Raw genomic sequence first — 22,046 nt, forward strand, 5'->3', positions numbered from 1 at the left:
TTGGATTTTACTGCAAAAGAATTTATCATTTTATATATGACTGAGGTAAGGCTTGAATATTCTATTCATGTCTGGTCTCCCTATCTCACGAAGGATATACTTGTGACTGTAGAACATAGTCAAAGGTGAGTGTTGGATGGAACTATTCCAAGGGGAATATGGAACTATACCATCAATGTGGAAGAATTGAAAGATAATCACATTATATCACAAAATTCTCAAAGGGCTTGACATGGTAGACGCAAGAAGGTTATTTTCTCTAGCTAAAGAACTTGGGCTCAATCTCAGAGTAACCACATCATGCATCTGGAGTGAGACGAGAAAATATTTTTTCACCCAGAGTTGTGACTCTTGACAATAATCCACCCAGGACTGTGAAGTTCCTGCCACATAACATACTGAAGACAGAAAACAATAGATTTTGGATAATTATAGAAATCACGGAATATGGGGTTTGAGCAAGAAAGTGGTGGCAACATAAATGGTACAGTAGGTGCAGGGAACAGAATGTTGTACTTAATTCTAATTCTTTTTATGTTCTATATTCTAGTTCAATCGTACACATTCCTGGAAGCTACAAAAAATACTATAGTAGGCAAAGACATAAATGATAGTGACAAGCATGAATAAAATGATAGCTACCTTAAATTTAGGAACACAGCAAACTGAGAGATTAAAATAAAGCATTTACACAATTTGAGTCTGATCTCCCATAACACAAAAAGATGCATATTAAGCACCAAATTCTATACCATGTTTGAAGTTTGTAAAATGCTTCCCCCCCCCCCCCCCCCACCTCCAGTGTGTTTGTATCCTTGGTGGTTACAAAGCAAGGTAAATTGAGATAACAGGAATGTGATTTTGTAAAGTGCCATCACTGTATAGGTGCCATGGTGAAATTGGGAGAATGCCCATGATATCCATGCGAGCTTAAAGTAGATTTTGATGTAAATTAGGAATATGCAAAGGGCTGGGAAGTGCAACGGGAAAAGAAAGCAAAGGAGCATGATTTGGTTATTATGAAGCTGATGAAATTTTCCATCAATTTTCAAAGGTCGGGAAACTGTACACATAGCTTATATTTTGGAAGAGAATGTCTGGAACAAAATAACGCCTTTCAGTCTGAACAACGTGGAGAAGCTGCCTAATACATGCATAAAGTGCAGCCTGGAAGGTGACAGCAATGAGAGATGGGTTTACTAGAGCACCCTTTCAAAAGAACAAAGAGTAATCGTGAGGGACCGTGGATCTCAGTGCAGTGATTGAAGGGAAGGTGAACAGGGAGACAAAATCAAAGATGGATCAGCAACAAAAGTATTACTACCCATCATATTCATACAGATTTTCCAAGCATATTTCAAAGATAACATATGCTGTAGCTTTGGAATCACATTATCTTTAAATGTTCAATGCATGGATCCAAATGAAAAAACCATGGTGAATTAATTGATAAAGCACAACAGCATCAGCATGTTACAAGTGCATTTGAAACAAATTACTGTTACAGTTCTCTTGACTAAGAAATTAATGACAAAACAGTATGACATGAACACTTAAGGAAACAATACCTTTTTAAAAAAAATGCATCAGAAACAGCAGAATAGTCAATCCACTCTTTCAATATACGTCACTATTCAATAAGATTGTAGCTGATATGATTGGCCTGAATACTACTTTTTCATTCTTACCCCTGAATAACTTGATAATTCAAATATCAATCTTCACTTGATGACTTGGTCTCCCTGAGACAGAGAATTCCAATGAGTGTACAGTAAAGAAAATTCTCATTTCCATCTTTAAGCAGGTGAGGTTTATTCTGAAAACATCACCCAATTCTAAATATTCTCAAATGGCAAAACATACTGAATATCCACCCTATAACTGCCTTCAGAATCTTAAATTTCAGTAAGATTACCTCTCATCCTTTCAAACTCAAAAGGTATAGACCCAAACTTACTTTGAGGGTAACCCCTATTTCATTTGAAGGTTTTTTTTGAGAATTAAACATCTACTGTAGTCCGTCCATCTCAGAGGTTTACAGGAGGGCAGGCTATTGTTTTGGATCATTTAATATTTTCCATAAACAGCCAAAGGCCAGGCTGGCACACTAAAAGTGGCAGTGATTCTCATCTTGATATTACGGTGGAAGCATCGACTCACTGCAATTCACTTACCACTGAAACAGATCTATAGTAGATGCCATCTCCCTGGCCCTACACTCATCCATGGAGCATCTGAACAGCAAAGGCATTCATGTTAAACTATTGTTTATTAACTACAGCTTTAGTATGGAAGCTATACACTATAATTCCAAGCAAACTCTTCTCTAGACTTGCAAACACAGGACCCAAGACTTCTCTCTGCAACTAGACCCTTGACTTCCTGACCAAAAGATTGTAAACAGCTAGGATAGGCATTAACATCTCTGTCATGATTACTTTAAACACTCGTGCCCACAAGGTTGCGTCAACTCCAATTCCGCTCCCTGCACACTCACGATTGTGTGGCCAGATTCTACAACTCCATCTACATGTTTGCAGTGGGCCATATATCAAATAATAAAGAGTTGGAGTACATGAAAAATAGAGACCTGATAAGGTGCCATGACAACATTTCTCTTAACATTAATATAACAAAAACATTTACTTCAGTAAGCAGGGTGAGGGAGTGCACATGCTTCGGTTTGCATTACTGGTGCTGAGGTCAAGACAATTCAGAGTTTCAAGCTCCGAGGAATGAACATTACCAATAGCCTATCTTGAACCAACCACATTGACAACTCGACCAAAAAAGCCCCTCTATTTCCTCAGAAGGCTGAAGAAATTTGGCATGTCTCTTTTAACTCTTGCCAGTTATTAAAATCAATGCATCATAGAAAGCATCTTTGATACATCACAGCTTGGTATAGCAACTGCTCTGCCCTTGACAGCAAGAGTTGTGACAGCTCAGCAATATATATAAGCCAGCTTCCTCTCCATAGACTCTATCTATCCTCCCCCCTCCCCTATCCCAAAACCTATAAAGCGTTCCCCCTTGACACATTCATCTCCCTACTTCCATCAACTAGAAGATACATACCACCAGGCTTAAGAGCAGCTTCTATTTACTACAAGGCTATTGAATGATTTCCTATTATGACGGGATGCACACTTGACATATTTACCTTGTTGTGATCTTGCACCTTACTGCTCAACTGCACTGCACTTTCTCCATACTGCAAGCACTTTATTCTGCACTCTGTTTTACCTTGCAGTATCTCAATGCACAACTGCAATGAATTAATCTGTATGGACAGTGTGGAAAACAAGGTTTTCACTGTACTTCAGTATGTGTAATAATGAACTTCACTCACCTCAACACTGAACTAATCCCACAACCTATGAACTTACTTTCACAGACTACATAATCAGCCTCTCATCTCCTGCATTTGGAGAGGCAGAAATGTCAAAGTATTTTTGACCGTCTTCATACTTGATTATGATAATGATACACCTGTCTCCCTTTCTCTTTGTTACAAGGGAAGTTATGACAATAACCCTTGAAATGCTACTAACTAAATAGGGTGGATGGATAGTCCACTTAGAAAACAAGTAGGTATGATCTTCCCTGCATATTCAACAAAATGCAGGAAGCAGTATCAAGCACTACACATGGTCTTTTTTGACCACCCAAAAACTTCTGATTCAATTCATCTAGAGGGTCTATGGAGTATCTGTAAATTTAGCTGCTGCTCAGAAGTTCATCTATATCCTTTGCAAGAACATAATGGGATATAAGCCATGATTTTTAAAAAATTACAGCATGTACAACCTCAGTGTAGACTCAGGTTGGCAAGGCTAAATTGCTTCAGTATTTTTCTCCATCATTCTCATTGCAACACCATATAATCTCCAACAAACTTACTGCTGGAGTGGAGGTAATATTCAGAACAAATGGAAAACTGTTGTTCCTTGTTGCCTTCATTCCGGAAACATAGATCCAACTTTGGTCATCATGCTACAACATCTAGATTGCACTTTTGTGTTTATATTCAGAAAGCAAACTCCAAAAGATAACAACACACACAAAATGCTGGTGGAACACAGCAGGCCAGGCAGCATCTATAAGGAGAAGTACTGTCGATGTATCGGGCCGAGACCCTTCGTCAGGACGATGTGTTCCACCAGCATTTTGTGTGTGTTGTTTGAACTTCCAGCATCTGCAGATTTCCTCGTGTCTGCTCCAAAAGATAACATGAACTTTAATGAACAAAAGTTATTGAAGATTTGATCAGAAAACAGAAGCAAGTTCCTTTTGTAGGGTATAGGCCATGAAATGATTTTGACAAGTTAAAAACTATCCAAACATTCTTTAAGTAGAAGAGGGTAGCTAAAGACATGGAGTCAGAGCACATGAATATTGCAGATGAATACTTTCTCATCACTATTCACCAGGGAGAGGATACCAAAGCTGTATAGTTAAGGGAGTGGTATGCTGATATTCTGAAGCATGCCTTTAACAGGTAGGCAGAAGTGAATCACATTAGTGTTGATAAATCTCCAAGACCTGATGGATCTATACAGGATTTAATGAAAGCAAACAAAGTTTCTTTTGAGTTAGGAGACTAGTTTATATGTAATATCCTCTTTTTCCAAAAGGGCAATAGGAATAAGAATGGAAATTACAGGCTACCGAGCCTTTGCATGTGTGGGAGAGAAATTGAAGATTGACTGACAGGATCTATGTTCACTTAGAAAAGCAGGGATTGATTAGGAGTGTTTTGTGAAAAGGAGATGGTCTCACAAATGTTAGTTTTTTTTGAATTGGTAACTTTAAAAAACAATGGTTTGGCATGGTTTATATGGAATTCATTAAGAATCTCACAAAATTTTGCATGATAGGTTCATCTGGAAGGTTAAGGCATAAGGGATCTGAGTAGTGTTGGCACACTGAATACAAAATTGGCTTTATGAGGGTTGTGGTGGATGGCATTTTTCTGATTGGAAGTCTGTAACACGTGTGTAGTACAGTAATCTGTTCTAAGACTTTCGTAATATATAATAAATGAGAATGTGCATGGCATGAATGACAAGTTTGCTGACAACACAATATTTGGTGGAGTCATTGATAACGAAGTGGGGTTTTCTAATGATACAGGGCATTGGTCAGTCAGAAAGTTGGAGAACAGTGCTAATGGAATTCAATCCAGACAAGTGTGACTTGAGCATTGATGTATGGATTAACTTTGGACTGAAAAGTCCAATGCTCCATGAAAATGGTGACAGAGGTAGATAGCGAAGAAGGCATTTAGTATTCTTGCATTTGTGAATTGAATTGACTTTATTTCTTACATCCATCACATACATGAGTAAAAATCTTTACATCTCCACCTAAATGTGCAATGTGTAGTCATAGTAATTCATAATTTATAACAAATAGAACAGTCAATGTAGTATAGAGTACATCAAATCAGCATGAGTTAATCAGTCTGATGGAAGAAGCAGTCCTGGAGCCTGTTGGTCCTGGCTTTTTTGCTGCAGTACCGTTTCCCAGATGGTAGCAGTTGGAATAGATTGTGGTTGGGGTGACTCAAGTCCCCAATGACCCTACGGGTCCTTTTTGCACACCTGTCCCTGTAAATGTCCTGAATCAAGGGAAGCTGCACAATTACAGATGCACTGGGCTGTACGCACCACTCTGCATAGTCTATGATTAAGGGAAGTACAGTTCCCATACCAGGCAGTGATGCAGCCAGTCAAGATGCTCTCAATTGTGCCTATGTAGAAAGTTCATAGGATTTGGGGGCCCAAATTAGGATTTGTGTTGAAGCATTGTATACAAGGGTTGAGATATCATGTTGCAGCTGTACAAAATATGGATTAGAGTGCATTTGGAGTATTATATGCAGTTCAGGTTGCCACAGTATAGGAAGGACATGGTTGCAGTAGAGTTCAGACAAAATTTGCCAGGATGTTATTTGGAATGAAGGTCTTTGCTTTGTAAGACTGTCCTGATGAACAGTCTGTGCCCAAAATGTCATCTGTACTCTCTTCTATAGGGGGTATGCATCTTAGTTACTTGGATTTCCAGCATCTGCAGATTTTCTCATTTGTGGCAGGAGACGAGACAGAATTCAGACAAAAATGTCTTTTTCTGCTGAGTTTTAGAATTTCAGCAAGAGTACTGTTTGTTGCCAAGCCCATGTAATTTTCAGTTAGAACTGCGCAAGCTACATTGTCTTTCTTGAGGACTTTAAAAGTGCTCTTTCCAGCCAACATATACTGCCCATCTCTCTACATCAATAAACTTTCCATTGGAGTAAATCTTTGTAATCTAGGTAAAACAGGATAGATCTGAAGAATCTGAACAATTATCAACCTGCTGTGCTTGGTGCACCATTACTATAAAACTGTAAGACATAAGAGCAGAATTAGGCCATTTGGCCCATCAAGTCTTTCTTTCTTGGTCAATCCTTTCTCCCCCACCCCCAAGTCCCATCCCCCAGCCTTCTCTCCATAACCTTTGATGCCATGTCCAATTATCTATCAAGCTCTGCCCTGAATACACCCAACAATCTAGCCTCCACAGTTGCCTGTGGTAATATATAACACAACTTCACCACCCTCTGCCAAAAGGAATTTCTCTGCATCTGTTTTTGCTTTCCTCACCACTGACTCTACCTGCAAGTTATCCTTTAGGGTGTCCTGCACAAGGACTCCCAAGTCCCTTTGCATCTCAGATTTTTGGATTTCTCCTCATTTAGAAAATAGGCTGCTCATTTATTTCTTCTACCAAAGTGCATAATCATGCTTTTTCCAACATTGTATTTCATTTGCCACTCTCTTGCCCATTCTTCTAATCTAAGTTCTTCTGTAGCCTCCCTAAGTCTTTCTCAACACCACCTGCCCCTCCACCAATCTTCGTATTATCTGCAAACTTGGCAACAAAGCCATCTATTCCATCATCTAAATCATTGATATACAGCAAAAAAAAAGGGCCCCACCACCACTTGTCTCTGGCAGCCAACCAAAAAAGGATCCTTTTATTCCCACACTGCCTCATACCAATCAGACAATGGTCTAACCATTTTCAACAACTTTCCTGTAATACCATGGGCTCTTAATTTGGTAAGCAGTCTCATGTGTGGCAAATATGCAACATGCATATTTTCTATCTTCTATCTATCTATCTGTGTAATTTATCTATCTTCTGTGTAATCTCCTCAAAGAATTCCAACAGGTTCATCAGGCAGGATTTTCCCTTAAGGAAACCATGCTGACTATGTTACCAAGTACTCCATAACTTCATCCTTAACAATTGACTCTAACATCTTCCCAACCACGGAGGTCAGGCTAACTGGTCTATAATCTCCTTTCTGCTGCCTTCCTCCTTCCTTAAAGAGTGAAGTGACATTTGCAATTTTCCAGTCCTCTGGCACCATGCCAGAGCAAATGAATTTTGAAACATCATTTCTACTGCTTCCACAAGCTCTACCGAACTCTAAGGTGCAGTTTATCTTGTCCAGGTGACTTGCTAAGACCCATCTTAGGTCTTTCAAGTTTTTGAACACCTTCTTCCTTGTAATAGTAAGTGAACTCACTTCTCTTCCCTCACACCCTTCAACATCTGGCACACTGCTAGTGTCTTGCACAGTGAAGACTGATGCAAAATACTCATTTAGCTCATCTGCCATCTCCTTGTCCCGTTATTATTTCTCCAGCTTCATTTTCTAGCAGTCCTATATCCATATCTCATACCTATATCTCATCTTTTTTTTAAAAAACGTACTTAAAGAAGCCTTTACTATCCACTTTGATATTGTTTGCAGGCCAGTTTTCATATTTTATCTTTTCCCCCAATGATTATTTTAGTTACTCTCCGTAGGATTTTAAAAGCTTCCCGATTTTCTGTCTTCCCACTAATTTTTGCTTTGTTGTATATCCTCGCTTTTGCTTTTACATTATCTCTGACTTCCCTTGTCACATTTGTACTATTTTGCCATTTGATTATTTCTTTGTTTTTGGAATACATCTATCCTGCACATTCCTCATTTTTCCTCCAAACTAACGCCATTGCTGCTCTGCTGTCATCCTCGCCTTCATCTCCTTCCAATTTACTTTGGCCAACTCCCCTCTCATATTACTGAAATACCATGTCAGACTTTACTTTCTCCCTGTCAAATTCCAAGTTGAACTCAATCATATTGTAATCACTTCCTCCTAGGGGTTCTTTTACCTTAAGCTCCCTAAGCACCTCGGGATCATTACATAACACCCAATCCAGTATAGCTGATCCCCTAGAAGGCTCAAGAGTAAACTGCTCTAAAAAGTCACCTGATAGGCATTCAACAAATTCACTCTCGAGAACCATTTCCAACCTGATTTTCCCCAATTGACCTGCATGTTGAAATCTCTCGTGACTATTATAACATTGTTCTTTTTACACTACGTAGACCCTTCCCCTCCACCCACACCAATCCTGAAAGAGACCTTCCCCCTTTCATCCAGAACACAGACACTTCCCCCAACGTGAGAAAATCTGCAGATGCTGGAAATCCAAGGAACAGACACAAACTGCTGGTGGAACTCAGCAGGCCAAGCAGCATCTATGGAAAAGAATATAGTCAACGTTTCGGGCAGAGACCCTTCATCAGGACTGGGGGAAAAAAGGAGTCAGAGTTAAAAAATGGGGGATAGTGGAAAAATAAACAAGGGGATAGGTGAAACTAGACCTGTTTTTCATATCATGATTTGCCATTTAATCTTAGCCCTGGAGCCTTTAAATGCTTGTAGAGTATTTTTTTCCTTTTCCCTTGAGACATGGTAATATTCCCAATCTAAGAAAGCCTTGTGTCAGTGGTAAATTAACCCTTGGGTCACTTAATCACATTCATCAAACCAGTACCAATGTTTTCTGATAAGCGAAATTAAGAATTTCTCACAGAGTGCTAACTACATGGACGTTAGCCACTGTACTGACTATGCTCCTCCTTTGGATTCAAAGTCATCAGGTCACCTCTGACGTGAAGAGATTTTTTTTTGCAGGAGTTCCTGAGAATTTCCATGTTATTGCTCCTAATGCAATGTTTCTGATGTCATTTTATACTTGGGTAAATCAAGCTAACTAGGCAGCAGTCAATTCAACATTTATGGGAATTTATCATGAAACTCTGATAACAGTGAATGCTGCTTCTAACAAGACCACATTACAAGTATTTTGTCAGGAGGACAACTTTATTGGAGTTCACTTTCCCTACTTCTTCCTTGCCGATTATCCTTTCCAACTCTTCTGCAGTTTTCCAGTTGCACATTAGATTCAGTGGTCGTGAACCAGTAAAGTGAGCTACTGAGATGAAAGGTCAGCCAAAAACTGAGCTCCTCTTCCAGTTTGCCCAGGAGATGTATGTGTACTCATCAACTTTTCTTTGAGGTGGATATCCACTGCCATTGTTTCACTCAAAGTAGCAATATCATCACCAAAATGCCAAAATTCCCAAGCTCTCATAGTGCAGTGATATTCAGAGCTGTTGCAACTGTCTGTAGAAAACTTGACATTCTATGTCACAACCATCACAGTGAGTGGAAGTAGCCTGTGCATGACTTCTTGAAAGCTGCTGCACAGCAAATACAACAGACTTGACAAAGTGAGATGAAGGGGAGGGAGGGAATTATTCTCAGATATAATACAAGGACAGAAGATTGATGGTGAGAGCTTGTGCCTTGAGTTCACCTCTGTAAATGTTTGTGTGCATGTCAGAAGACACCATGTGTATCCAGCTGTACGCAAATAACTGCAGAATAGGTTCTGCTGTATAGAAATCTTAATAAGACACTTACAGCTCAGGGCAGAGTTCAAAGTTCAATCCTGGTGTTTTTTAAAAAATATATAAGGAGTTTGTATGTCCTCCCCGTGCCACACATACTTTTGCTCCGGGTGCTCCAGTTTCCTCCAACAGTCCTAACACAGAGGTAGTAGGTTACACAACAAAAACACAAAAAGCTGGAAGAACTCACAGGCCAGGCAGCATCTATGGAAAAAAGTACAGTCGACATTTGGCAGGACTGGAGAAAAAAGGCTGAGGAGGAGTGGGGTGAGGGAAGAGAGAGAAACGCCAGGCAATAAGTGAAACTTGGGAGGGGGAGGGATGAAGCAGAGAGCTGGGAAGTTGATTGGTGAAAGACAGAAGGCCATGGAAGCAAGAAAAAGGGGTGGGGTGGGGTTGGAGGGGGAGGAGCACCAGAGGAAAGTGATGGGCAGGCAAAGAGATAACATGAGAGAGGGACAAGGGGATGTGAAATGATGAAGGGGGGGCGGAGGCATTACTGGAAGCTTGAGAAATTGATGTTCATGCCATCAGGTTGGAGGTTACCCAAATTGAATACAAGGTGTTGTTCCTCAAACCTAAGTGTGGCCTTAACCCAACAGTGGAAGAGCCCACAGATGGACATATCAGAATGGAAATGGGAAATGGAATTAAAATGCGTGGCCACTGGGAGATCCCGCTTGTTCTAGTGGATAGAGCGTAGATGCTCAACAAAGCGGTCTCCCAATCATGTCTGAAATGTTGACTGTGGTTTTTTTCCCCATTGATGCTGCCTGGCTTGCTGAGTTCCTCCAGCATTTTGTGTGTGTTTGGATTTCCAGCATCTGCAGATTTTCTCTTGCTTGTGAGATAGTAGGTTAATTGGTCATTATAAATTGCCCTGTGATTAGGGTTAAATTGGGGTTGCAGAAAGAAGAGGCTTGAAGGGAATACTCTAAATAAATCTTGGATTTCCCTGTGGCCACTAGATCATGTCATCACTATCAAGTCTGTGTTGAAGATGGGGTGCAATATAACTCCATCTCCAGTGTAAAAGGTCCATCTTTAAAAGGCACAAACTCAATTTATAGATTTTAGTATATAAAAATTACATCTCTGGTGGTAAATAGTGAAAATAAGTAAATATTGAACAATAATATATCAATAATTTCAGCATCTGTCGTATTTAAATGCAGCCCATTTCCCTCAAAAGTTCTTCACCAACTTGGCTGCCTTTCTTGGTTGAATTGCTTAGTTATCAACAATTAATTGTTTTAACTAGTAAGACAAAACTATTCTCTATGCACAAGATTCTCAACAAATTTCAGCAAGGTCTTTCAAAGGTAACCGTGTGCGCAAGTTTTTTTATGTAGTTGGCAAAATCAATTCATGCACTTTTTACATAAGCAGCCATGTGAAACGGTTTGGCTTCAGTACCTTGAATCAATAGTTCTACAATCTTATCTGCCTTTGCCAACCTTCACTTATACCCCACCCCCAAAACAAAACAAACGTTCCCTGGATTTGTGGAACGGGCCACTAAAGAGTTGTGTTATTAATATAATATTTCTTTAGGCAAATTACACAATATATCCATGTTGCAATAATTATACCCACATTCATCAGGAAGTGTAGAATAGCATTGAGCAAAATTTCGCCATTCAGCAATTAAGCCGTCGTTTTATAGCTACACGTGACAATTTTCTGTATCGAAATAATCTAACTGCAATTTGACTTCAAAAATAGAAATATCGAACATTTCTGTATCCAAATGGAAGAGACGTTAAGATTTTGGTAGGAGTCAATTCTTCATTTGGTGTGAAATGCTGTTACATTCACCGCTTATGTAACTCAAAAACACCACACAAGATGAAGCTAAGCCTTCCCCAGAATCATATTTAAAGTGACCAGAAAAATATGGACACGCAACATCTTAGTAGCAGTTACTTTTACTAGTTATTTTAACAAGCCTGTTCTTTTCCTGGTCCACATAAATCGTATTTAAAAAGATACCTGTAGTATTTCAGATCCTCGAGGCCCAGGGGCTTCAAATAACGTGTATCATAAAGTAGTGACGCATAAAACTGGGTTATCTCATAAGTGGTTTGCGAAAAAAGTTTCGACGAAGCAGTATACTGCTTAGGATCCAAGAGCAGCCTTTCCTGTTCCTTTTCGCATATCCGGATTCACCCGTAGTGGAGTGCATTGGAATGCAACAGTGAGTCTTAAGTCAAAGAGCTCACTTTAAAAAATATTGCTGTAACACGCGCGTTGTACTTTAAATAAAGCTGGACACAGGTTTTCGGCTATATTGGACGCCGACTGCATGTCCATGAGTTGGGTGGACGTAAACCGGCTGCAGTGCCTTTTCACTGAAAATGTACAGCGTGGCTCGGACTTCAAAACAAAGGCAGCGAGATACCCCTGACCACCACTTTACACGCTGCAGACAAACAGCCGGACATTTCACAATGCACCAAAACACTTTCCAACTGCTCCTCCCTTCCCAAGAACACGAGAGAAAACTAACAGATACTCGCCTATCCAAGGTAAGCTGAAAGCGGGAAGAAGTAAAGAAAAGATAAAGCAAAACGGGCACTTACTTAAAAAGTCTGGTTCTTAGGTTATGTTTTGTGTGAGTGTGTGTGCTGACTGCCCTAGGAACTGACAGACTACCTCTCACCCCCCTCCCTCCCTCCCTCCCTCTCCCTCCGGCTGGCGACTCTCCCACTTCGTGGCTCCTCCTCGGCGCGCGCTCCCGTTTGAAAGAAATGGCGACGCCTCGCCTGCGTGCGCGCCCGCTCCAGCTAACCACATTCACCACCCACCCGAGACCGGGGAGGTAGAGGCAACGCCGGGAACCCCACCCGCTCGCCTACACGCTTCGAGCAGTAAAGTTACCCCACGGCTCTGAAACAAATAACCGTCTTCGTGCACGAGCACTGGCTCGAGCGACGCCGTTACCTCCACGCGGGCACAATGACGAGGAGGTGGAGGGAGGGAGGGAGGGAGAGTGGGTGGAGTCGGACCAGCAGCGAAAGACAGAACAAAGTGTATTTTAATTTCATCTTTCTACACCCCTCCCCCATTTAAAAAAACCTCCCACTGCCGTACCACTCCTTGGCCCAAATAACGAAGGGAACTGGTGACTGGATTTTTTGGCGTCTATTTGCCACGCGTGGGAAATTGCAAAGTGGAGTGACTCGCACACGCCTGGCGACCGAAGAGCTGAAACTGAAGGTGCTGCCTTCTTGTCTTATGAAATGCCAGTGACGATGGTGCAATTTCGGGATATACGTGCCGGTAGTTTCCAAGACGTCAGCCAAAACTTACCTTTTTCGATTTCTGCGGCCAAAGGTGTTATGTAAATTGCCTGCCCGGGTCACACACACGACTGCGGAAACTAAATTCCGTGTCTTGTGCTCTGCTTCAGGAGCCCGCTTGAGTTGACGTTTGGCCGTTCAAAGGTTGCACTTTGTTTTGCTCCGTACTTTGCCTATTCTCCACAAATTTCCGGTTGACTTGTGCGCGCAAATGGCAACACCATGGGCGTCCCTTTGATGAGACGCTGCCTCTCAGGACAACAGTAATTGCTACGATACAAGGAATGAGCTAGGAAGAACGGCTGGTCGCAAATTTATCCTGCCTTTCGATATCTCCCTGTGCAATTCTAACTTAAAGTTTCCACTCCGGTGTGAAGGTTTAACCCGAGTCAGTATTGGTCATGCATTTTAATGAGTTCATATACATACTCCACCATTTTATTGTTGCTTCCCCTTGAATTTCTACTTGGAGGGATAACAGAATTTATTCTCACAGATACACATATTTTGCTAAACTAACACCATAGAATGACCTTTCAACTGTCCAGTTCGCGTAAAACAGTTCTCCACAGCAGCCAACGAATTACTTGCTACCAGCAGTGGCCTGCTCCTCTGACGTGCAGTTTTAATCCAGAAAAAAAAGATTATTAGCTGGTTCAATCTCAAAAGTAGGTGTGCTTTATTTACTCTTCCAAGATTAAAAAAGGAAGGCTACGCGAAACTTTCTTCAAAATGTGTAGAATAGCTTAAAATGTGCATGCTCAAGAAGTATTGTTTTTATAAGCAACATAAAAGCAGCGTAAATTTTGAGGAATAAAACGAACTGACTTCACAGTGAAGGTCAATGCACGACCAAATAGGGATTGATGCACGTATACCTGAATTGATCGAGGTAACTTTGTTTATAATAAATACTTTTTTTGAGGAAGTTCATTATGGAAGCGTGTTGTGTGTATTTCTATTAGAGTACTCCAAACATTCAAACGTTAATCCAAAAGGACTCCTTTAATCCTGCTGAGTTTATCTCGGGCTCTTACTGTTCTCAGCATTCAAAGATAAGGATTTTTAAAGCACATTTTTGACTTCTTAATAAGGCGTTTGGTATCTCTCCTGCAAGGGTTTATATGAGAGAGTCTCTGATGGGGGCGGGGGGAAGCAAGGCTCAGTTTTGCTGTTCGATAAAACTGAGTTAATCTGTGCACAAGCGATTACAGGTTTAGCAGCAAAGGGCCTACTTGTTTTCTGTAGAAGGATGTAATTTTTTTTTAAAGCAAGTTATCAGTATTATTTTCAATCATTGTAAACAAAAATAATACTCCACACATTTGAAGCATCTGTTTCAAATACACAATTAACTCATTTACAAATAAACATCCCACTCATGTCGATTGACAATAAGAAGAATGCACTTTTTTGAAAGTTTACAGATGACCTATTTCAAAACCATTTCTACACAAGAAATGGAACTCTGCAGTGAAAGTAGCTCCGTTAACAGACAACCTCAGATCACTATTTAAAGTAAATGTAAAATGTTTTCAAAGAAGGACTGCAGTAAGGAAAATAATATGGTAGTGCACAAATAGAGTTCTAATCATTGGTTAATTTGGATAAATGCCTTCACTCTGTTCTCCAAAAAATATCTGAGATATTAAGCGCTTTTACTGATGAAAATGAAAACAATGCATAATCCTGAAACCTTTAATTTTAATGTTCCTCAAATAAAATGTTCAAATAGATTATTGATTAAAGCTATATAAAGGAGAAATATGTTGTTATGGCTATTTTGTTTAACTTGATTTTTTTGTGTATTTCTGTTGAATACTACTAGCCTTATTTTTTGATTCTGCTACTATGACGAACTTAAAATGCATAGCAGGTCAGACTAAAGCGCTTTGCCAAGCATTTGGTGGAAAAATGATAGTTAACATTTCAAACATTAATGTCAGAATTCAGCATTTGCAGTTTCCTTTTTATTTTCACTTACTGCTGAATTCAATACTACTTTTCTTCCAGGAATGCCAACCTCAAAGAAATTCTGTTAAAGGGTTTTTTAAACCAAAAATTTTAACTCTGTTCCTCTTACCACAGATAATATTTAACCTGCTGAAGATAATACTTACCTGCTGACTGCATCCAGTATTTTTTTTGATATGTTTCATATTTCTAGCATTCACACTATCTTTCAATTCATTCTATAGAAATTATCTATTTTACTTAGCCATCTGAAAATATAACAAAGAATTTTTCAAATTATAGTACTTCCAATTGAAAAATAATGACTGAAAATCAGGTTTTAACAATGTGTTAATTATTGCTTAAGGCTGTACTAACTTGCTTTGTATCCATGAAGTTAATGTGTTTTTTCTCCCTGATGAATAGGAGTAACAGCTCATCCAACATGATTTGTATCTAAAGGTGAGTTGACTTTGTCACAAATGAAACTCATCAATCAAAGAATGATTTCAAATTTCTCTCCTCATTATCCAGATCTAAACAAATACATTTGAAAGTTGAAAGGTATGATTCATATGACAGCTGCATGTAATATGACATGCTGTACCACCAGTGATAAATGTGGTAGGTCTGTGGTGTGCATAACGTTACTCAAAGAAAACAAGACATCTTTCTTTCTACCCTCTTCTAATAGCCTTTAGTGTGGAATCAAAAAATTGTCATCTTTGTGCTGTACCACGAATCTGTTGACAAGTTGCAATTATTTTGAGAATGTCTTGTATTCGCTGTGGTAATTACGGTCTACTTTCCATACTTCCTCTTTCATAAGCACAGACTGGTACTGCCTATATTAATTTGGAATGCCTCTAAATGACTAGCCAATTAGTAAGATGAATTGTATTGATTAAACATTGAAATCAATGAGCAGGTAACTTGAATTTGTTTTTCTGTGTACACGGGGTTGAATAAGTGCAAATCATTCTTGCATTGAGATCCTAATACTCGTTTTCAGGAGCTCTCCGATATAATTTTCACAATGTCCTAATGATGATGACTTAATGGCACCTAAAAATCTGGATCTCCAGTATCATTGTGATTAGGGTATAGAGATTGTGTAGTACACTGGCAATTTGATTTGTGCTATATAAAACACTTTGCCATTCATAATCCTTAATTAACTGCACACTCAATTATATTGCGGTTTCCCTTCCAGGTCTGTATGTAAAAAAGCCTAGAGTTATACAAAACAATGTAGCTTGTGCACTGTTACCACTTTCTTGATTTTCTGGTGGTAGCAACTGATAGATAACTAGGCCTTCTGTACAGATTTCATAACTTTGGAAAAGATTTCAGTTGGGTATGCTGTTAGTTAGGAAATTACCCTCATGCCTATTTTACCTAAGGACTCCACTCTTATCCCTCCAACATAGGTGATAGGAGTAACATCCAATGATTCAGATATAGCATTGCCAAAGTCTTCAAAGAGCCCGATTATTGGAGTTCTATGATATATATTTTCTGAGAAGTTCCCCACCAAAAGACAGTCAAAATCTTTTTCCCATGCAGATTTGTCAATAAGATGAGGTAATATTTTTAAGGTGAGTGTGAGGAGTTTTAAAAGGAATCTGAGGGGTGTTTTTTTTTACACAGAATAGTTGATATCTGAAACAGAGGATGTGGTGGAATCAGAAACAATCACTTTATTTCAGAGGCATTTAGATAACAAACAGCTACGCTTAGAAGGATATCAATTTAGTATATGCTGATGAAAATTAGTTTAAGTGAGCATAGAATCATACAGCACAGAAACAGGCCTTTTAGCCAATCTTATATGCCAAGCTACCATTCTGTCTAATTCCATCAACCTGCACCTGGACTAAAGCCTTCCATACCCCTCCCATCCATGTTGCCTATCCAAACCTTACTTAAGTGTTCCAATCAAAGCTACATCCACCAATTCCATTTGTAGCTTATCCTGTAGTGTATTTAATATGAGTAATATTGTAAATGTATTGTTTGATAAAGTATTCTTTGTCTACATAATTCATTATGGGTTATATGTAAGAAGTTCGTGAATGGAATACATCATCACGCCACCAAATCCTATGTGCCTCACTATAAGTAAAACTAAAGGTCCACAAGTTATCCCTGGCTTCCGTGACTTTATTTCAATTAGTTTTATGTTTTAGAGATGCAAAACATGATTTTGGCAATCAGGAAGCTTGAAAACAAACCCAATGTGACTATTTACCTATTGAAGCACAGCAAGATGTTAGTTCTTTTTTTAAAAAGCGCGGCATATTTTCTTCTTTGGAAGGGGGGAGAGAGAGAGAGAGACAGGAAAAAATACATGTCTTTTTTCTTCGAAAGGGGTGACAGACTTGAGTTTTAAAAAAAGGCGGAAGATGGATGAAATTCACGGGTTCATAAGCAGTGGATGCCAGGTGATAATAATGACAAATTTATAAAATGCAGAAATGGCTGGCTACATCAGAAAGATAGATGTGTTCGATTGCACTACAGGTAATTGGATAATGAACAAATTGACCAGTATTTTAAAGGAAATAGCTGATAAGAAATGTGTGCCAGTTTGTTGAGTGCAGTTGGGGGAAGAGTATATAGTTTGTTTAAAAGTTTGATTGCTCCAACCAATGTGAGCTTTGTTGATATAATGAATGTAATGCAGGAACATTTAGAACCAAAACCATTGTTGAATGCAGAACACTTTAGGTTTCATAAGCAAAATCAAATGGAAGGGGAGTCCATTTCAGTTTATGTGGCCATAGTGAAGAAATTCTCTGAGCATTGCCACTTAAATGATGGGCTTAATGATACACTGAAAGATGGTTTAGTTTATGGAATTCTACAAGAAAGCATTCAAAAATGGCTCCTAAATGAAGCACAACTTGCGTTTTTAAAAAATCAGTGGAAACAGTGGACAATTAAGTTGCAGACAGGAATAAAAGTGTGTACAAAATTGCAGTGTCTAGACGAAAGCCTGCATGGCAAAATAAATTCTGTTATCCTTCTGGCAGGAGCACACATACACCAGGTTTAAAGGCAAAACTTGCAAAAAATGCAACAATTTAGGATGCATACAAAGTTTGTGTTCGGCAGACAAAAATAAATGGATTGCAGAGGGAAGAGAAAAAGCTAAAAGGTCAAGTTGCAGTTCCAAACACAGAACTAAACAGCATGTTGTTGATGAAAAATCTGATAATGAGAGTGACACAGCTTTAGGTAGCCTTGAGATTTAAGGTGTGAAAACTAAGCACCAGAAGTGAATGGCAAATTAATTAAAATGGAATTGGACACTGGCTTAGCTGTTTCAGTCATTTCCACAAAATTAGTTTGAACAGCATTTCAAAGATACTGAACTGAAGCCTCCAGATATCCATCCAAGAACTTGTTCTGGAGAAAAGATAACTCCTGATACATGTCTGAAAGCTTGGCATCATTCTTGAAGACTGAACGGAGGTGCTTTACAAAGCAGGAATTCAAATTAGTATGCTATCTTATTAAGATAAGCTTTCATTATGAGCAGTAAATATAGCATACAAACAATAAATTCACATGGATACGTGGACAAGTCAAGTCAATATCTCCTGGAGTTCTGTCAGAAAGTGTCATGAAAGCAGAGGAATATTAATGGCGGTGTGAACCAAAATATATGGCTGTTGGCTTTGTGGGAGTTGTACTGTGGAGTAAAAGAAAGCATTCATGTAAAAGATGACGTTATAAATGAAGAGTTGACAAAAAGATATATTGAAAGAATGAAGTCAATGACATTAAGTGAAGAAAGGTTGGAAGAAATATAATTAGGGTAGCTGTAAGAGTCATTTGTCTTGTAGTGGGCAGTCTATCTTCATTTCAGGGAACAGGTAAGTAGTGTAGACAGAGAAGGGAAGAGATACATTAAAAATTAAAGTTCAATGTAAATTTCAAAGTTCAAAGTAATTTTATTATCAAAGTACATATGCATCACCATATACAACCCTGAGATTCATTTTCATGTGTGCATACTCAATAAATCCATAGAATAAAAACCATAACAGAATCAATGAAAAACTACAGTAAATAGTGTGCAAAAGACAACAGACTGTACAAATACAAAATGAAAGAAATAATAATGAATAAATAAACAATAAATATCAAGAATGTGAGATGAAGAACTATTGAAAGTGAATCCACTGGTTGTGGGAACATTTCAATGATGGGGGCAAGTGAAGTTATCACCTTTGCTTCAAGAGCCTGATGGCTGAGGGCTATTAACTGTTCCTGAACCTTGTGGTGTGAGTCCTGAAGCTCCAATACCTTCTTCCTGATAGAAGCAGTGAGAAGAGGACATGTCCTGGGTGGTGTTTTTCCCAGATGATGGATGCTGCTTTCCTGTAACAGTGTTTTATGTATATATGCTCAATGGTGTGGAGGGTTTTAGCTGTGACGGACTGGGCTGTGTCCACTACTTTTTGTATGATTTTCCATTTGACGGTTTTGGTGTTTCCATGCCAGGCAGTGATTCAGCCTGTCAATATACTCTCCACCACACATCTATAGAAGTTTGTCAAGGTTTTAGATGTCATGCCGAATCTTCGCAAACTCCTAAGAAAGTAGAGGAACGAGCAAATGAAGGTGAGACCATGATGTAGCTTCTTTAAACTTTTAAATTAAGTATCAAAAAGAGTTATTTAGCAAAAGATCCATCAAACTCCCTTCTTAACTGACACATGTCGCTAAAAACTACTCTTATTCATTTAAAAAAACCTTGGAAATTAACAATGAACAAGGCCTAATTTCAACAGGAGATTTTCAACAAGATTTACTAAATCATAGCCATCTACAAGTATATTCACTCTGCTAAATGTTCTACATGTATTTTAATCACATTAGGGATCTGAACCTTCCACTTCTTGCTGTTCAAGCTATAGTACATAGAAATGTTAGGACATGTAAGTCAATGCAGTTGTAAGTCAAGTTGTTCGACATGGTTCTTTCACAAGATGTTATCTCCACAAGCTTCCCATTTTTATAATGATGTGAAATATATTAATTCACAACACTTATTATAGTGAATTGTGTTCTAGATTACCAATTCATCTTTATACTTGCTCATGTACATGACACAACATGGCACGTTAAGCAAATGCATAATACTCTAAGCAAGATTGAAGAACTTATTTAATAAAAGGAGGTGAAGTGAGATTTGGCCACTGTTGTGTCATCCCTGACATCCACTGAAACCTGGGCTGTTATTTCTGCAGCAACACAAAGCATTGAATGAAGTCAGCAGTCAGGAAGGAAATGAACAGACTATTTTTGAGTTGATGTCCTTTATCTAGTCTGAAAGAAAGTGGGGGCATAAAAATGTGGAAGCAAGAGCTGGCAGGTGTTAGTTAAATCCAGGCGAGGGAGGTGATAGACAGATAAGCAAGATGAAATAGTGGGAATGATTTCAAAAGTTGAGAAGTGATAGATGTGAGTGACTAAAGGTTGAAAAATGATGAAATTTGATAGGAGAAAGAGGAGCACTGAATAAAGGGAAGAAGTTGGGAATAGGAAACATTGGGAGGACTGTGTGGGTTATGGGCAGGTGAAAGAAATGGGATGATGGAGCTAGGTGGATCCAGAGGAGAGAGAAAAAAGAAAGGGGATCTAGAGGGTCTGATCACTGGAAGTTTGTGAATTTGCAGATCATGCTACAGGTTGGAGGATGTCCAGGTAGATCATAGAAACATAGAAAACCTACAGCATAATACTGGCTCTTTGGCCCACAGTGCTATGTTGAACACGTGCTTACTTCAGAAATTACCTAGGCTTACCCATAGCCGCCTATTTTTCTAAGCTCCATGTACCTATCCAGGAGTCTCTTATGGTATCCACCTCCACTACCATTGCCAGCAGCCCATTCCACGCACTCACCACTTTCTGTGTTTAAAAAAAACTTAACCCTGACATCTCCTCTGTACCTACTTCCAAGCACCTTAAAACTGTGCGCTCTCGTGTTAGCCATTTCAGCCCTGGGGAAAAGCCTCTGACTATCCACACGATCAATGCCTCTCATCATCTTATACACCTCTATCAGGTCACCTCACATCCTCTGCCGATCCAAGGAGAAAAGGCTGAGTTCACTCAACCTATTCCCATAAAGCATGCTCCCAAATCCAGGCAACATCCTTGTAAAGCTGCTCTGCACCCTTTCTAAAGTTTCCACATCCTTCCTGTAGTGAGGTGACCAGAACTGAGCACAGTACTCCAAGTGGGGTCTGATCAGAGTTCTGTATAGTTGTAATAAATGACGTGCTGTTTCTATCATTTGTACTTAGCCTTGACTTGGTTGTGAAACAGGCATGTCAATGTAGCAATGGGAAGTGGAATTAAAATTGCTAACCGCCTGGATATCTCAGCTGGCATAACTGTTGGAGTAAAGGTGGTTGGTGAAACAGTTACCTAATTTAGAGGAGCCAACAAAATCAGGCAGGTACTGTAGGAACTGAGCAACGTTATCAGCAGGCATGAAGCTGTGTATCCTCATGCTTTCCTTGTCATTGTGGGAGATTTAAACTAAAGCAGTTTGAAGTCTCTGAACAACTACCACCAACATATCACCTGTGGAACCAGAGGTGCCAACACACTTGACCACTGTTCTATCACCATCAAGAATGCTTGCCATGCCATTCCACGCTTGCAATTTGGAAAGTCGGATCTACTCCCAGTGTACAGGCAGAGACTAAGGATCACAGCACCACTGGTGAGGACCAAGAGGTTATGATCAAGGAAGGTGGATGAGTGCTTACAGGACTCTTGAGTTGGTGAACTGGAAAATATTCAAGAATTCCTCTTCCAGACTGAATGAATACATCACTGTTGTCACCAACTTCATCAAGACCTGTGTAAATGATTATGTGGCTTTGAGAACATACTGGACATACCCAAACCAAGATCGGTGGATGAACCAGGAAACTCATAGTTTGCTGAGGGCAAGATCTATG

General features: G+C 39.3%; 1 protein-coding gene across 7 annotated transcripts in view; it reads right to left on the reverse strand.

The window, feature by feature from the left end:
- LOC140732135 (growth factor receptor-bound protein 10-like) overlaps window positions 1-13,376 on the reverse strand; it is a 227,934-nt gene extending 214,558 nt beyond the window's left edge. For 2 of the 7 annotated variants that reach the window (XM_073054348.1, XM_073054344.1), the window contains exon 1: window positions 13,115-13,376. The gene's annotated coding sequence lies outside the window, so the exon portion shown is untranslated. Of the gene's footprint in view, window positions 1-11,794; window positions 12,249-12,384; window positions 12,478-12,682; window positions 12,706-13,114 lie in introns of those variants that run through there. The other 5 variants (XM_073054349.1, XM_073054345.1, XM_073054346.1 and 2 more) reach the window with 4 other exon arrangements.
- Window positions 13,377-22,046: the final 8,670 nt, after the last annotated feature.

This window comes from Hemitrygon akajei, chromosome 8 (genome assembly GCF_048418815.1).
Source record: "Hemitrygon akajei chromosome 8, sHemAka1.3, whole genome shotgun sequence".
NCBI classification, from domain to species: Eukaryota; Metazoa; Chordata; class Chondrichthyes; order Myliobatiformes; family Dasyatidae; genus Hemitrygon; species Hemitrygon akajei.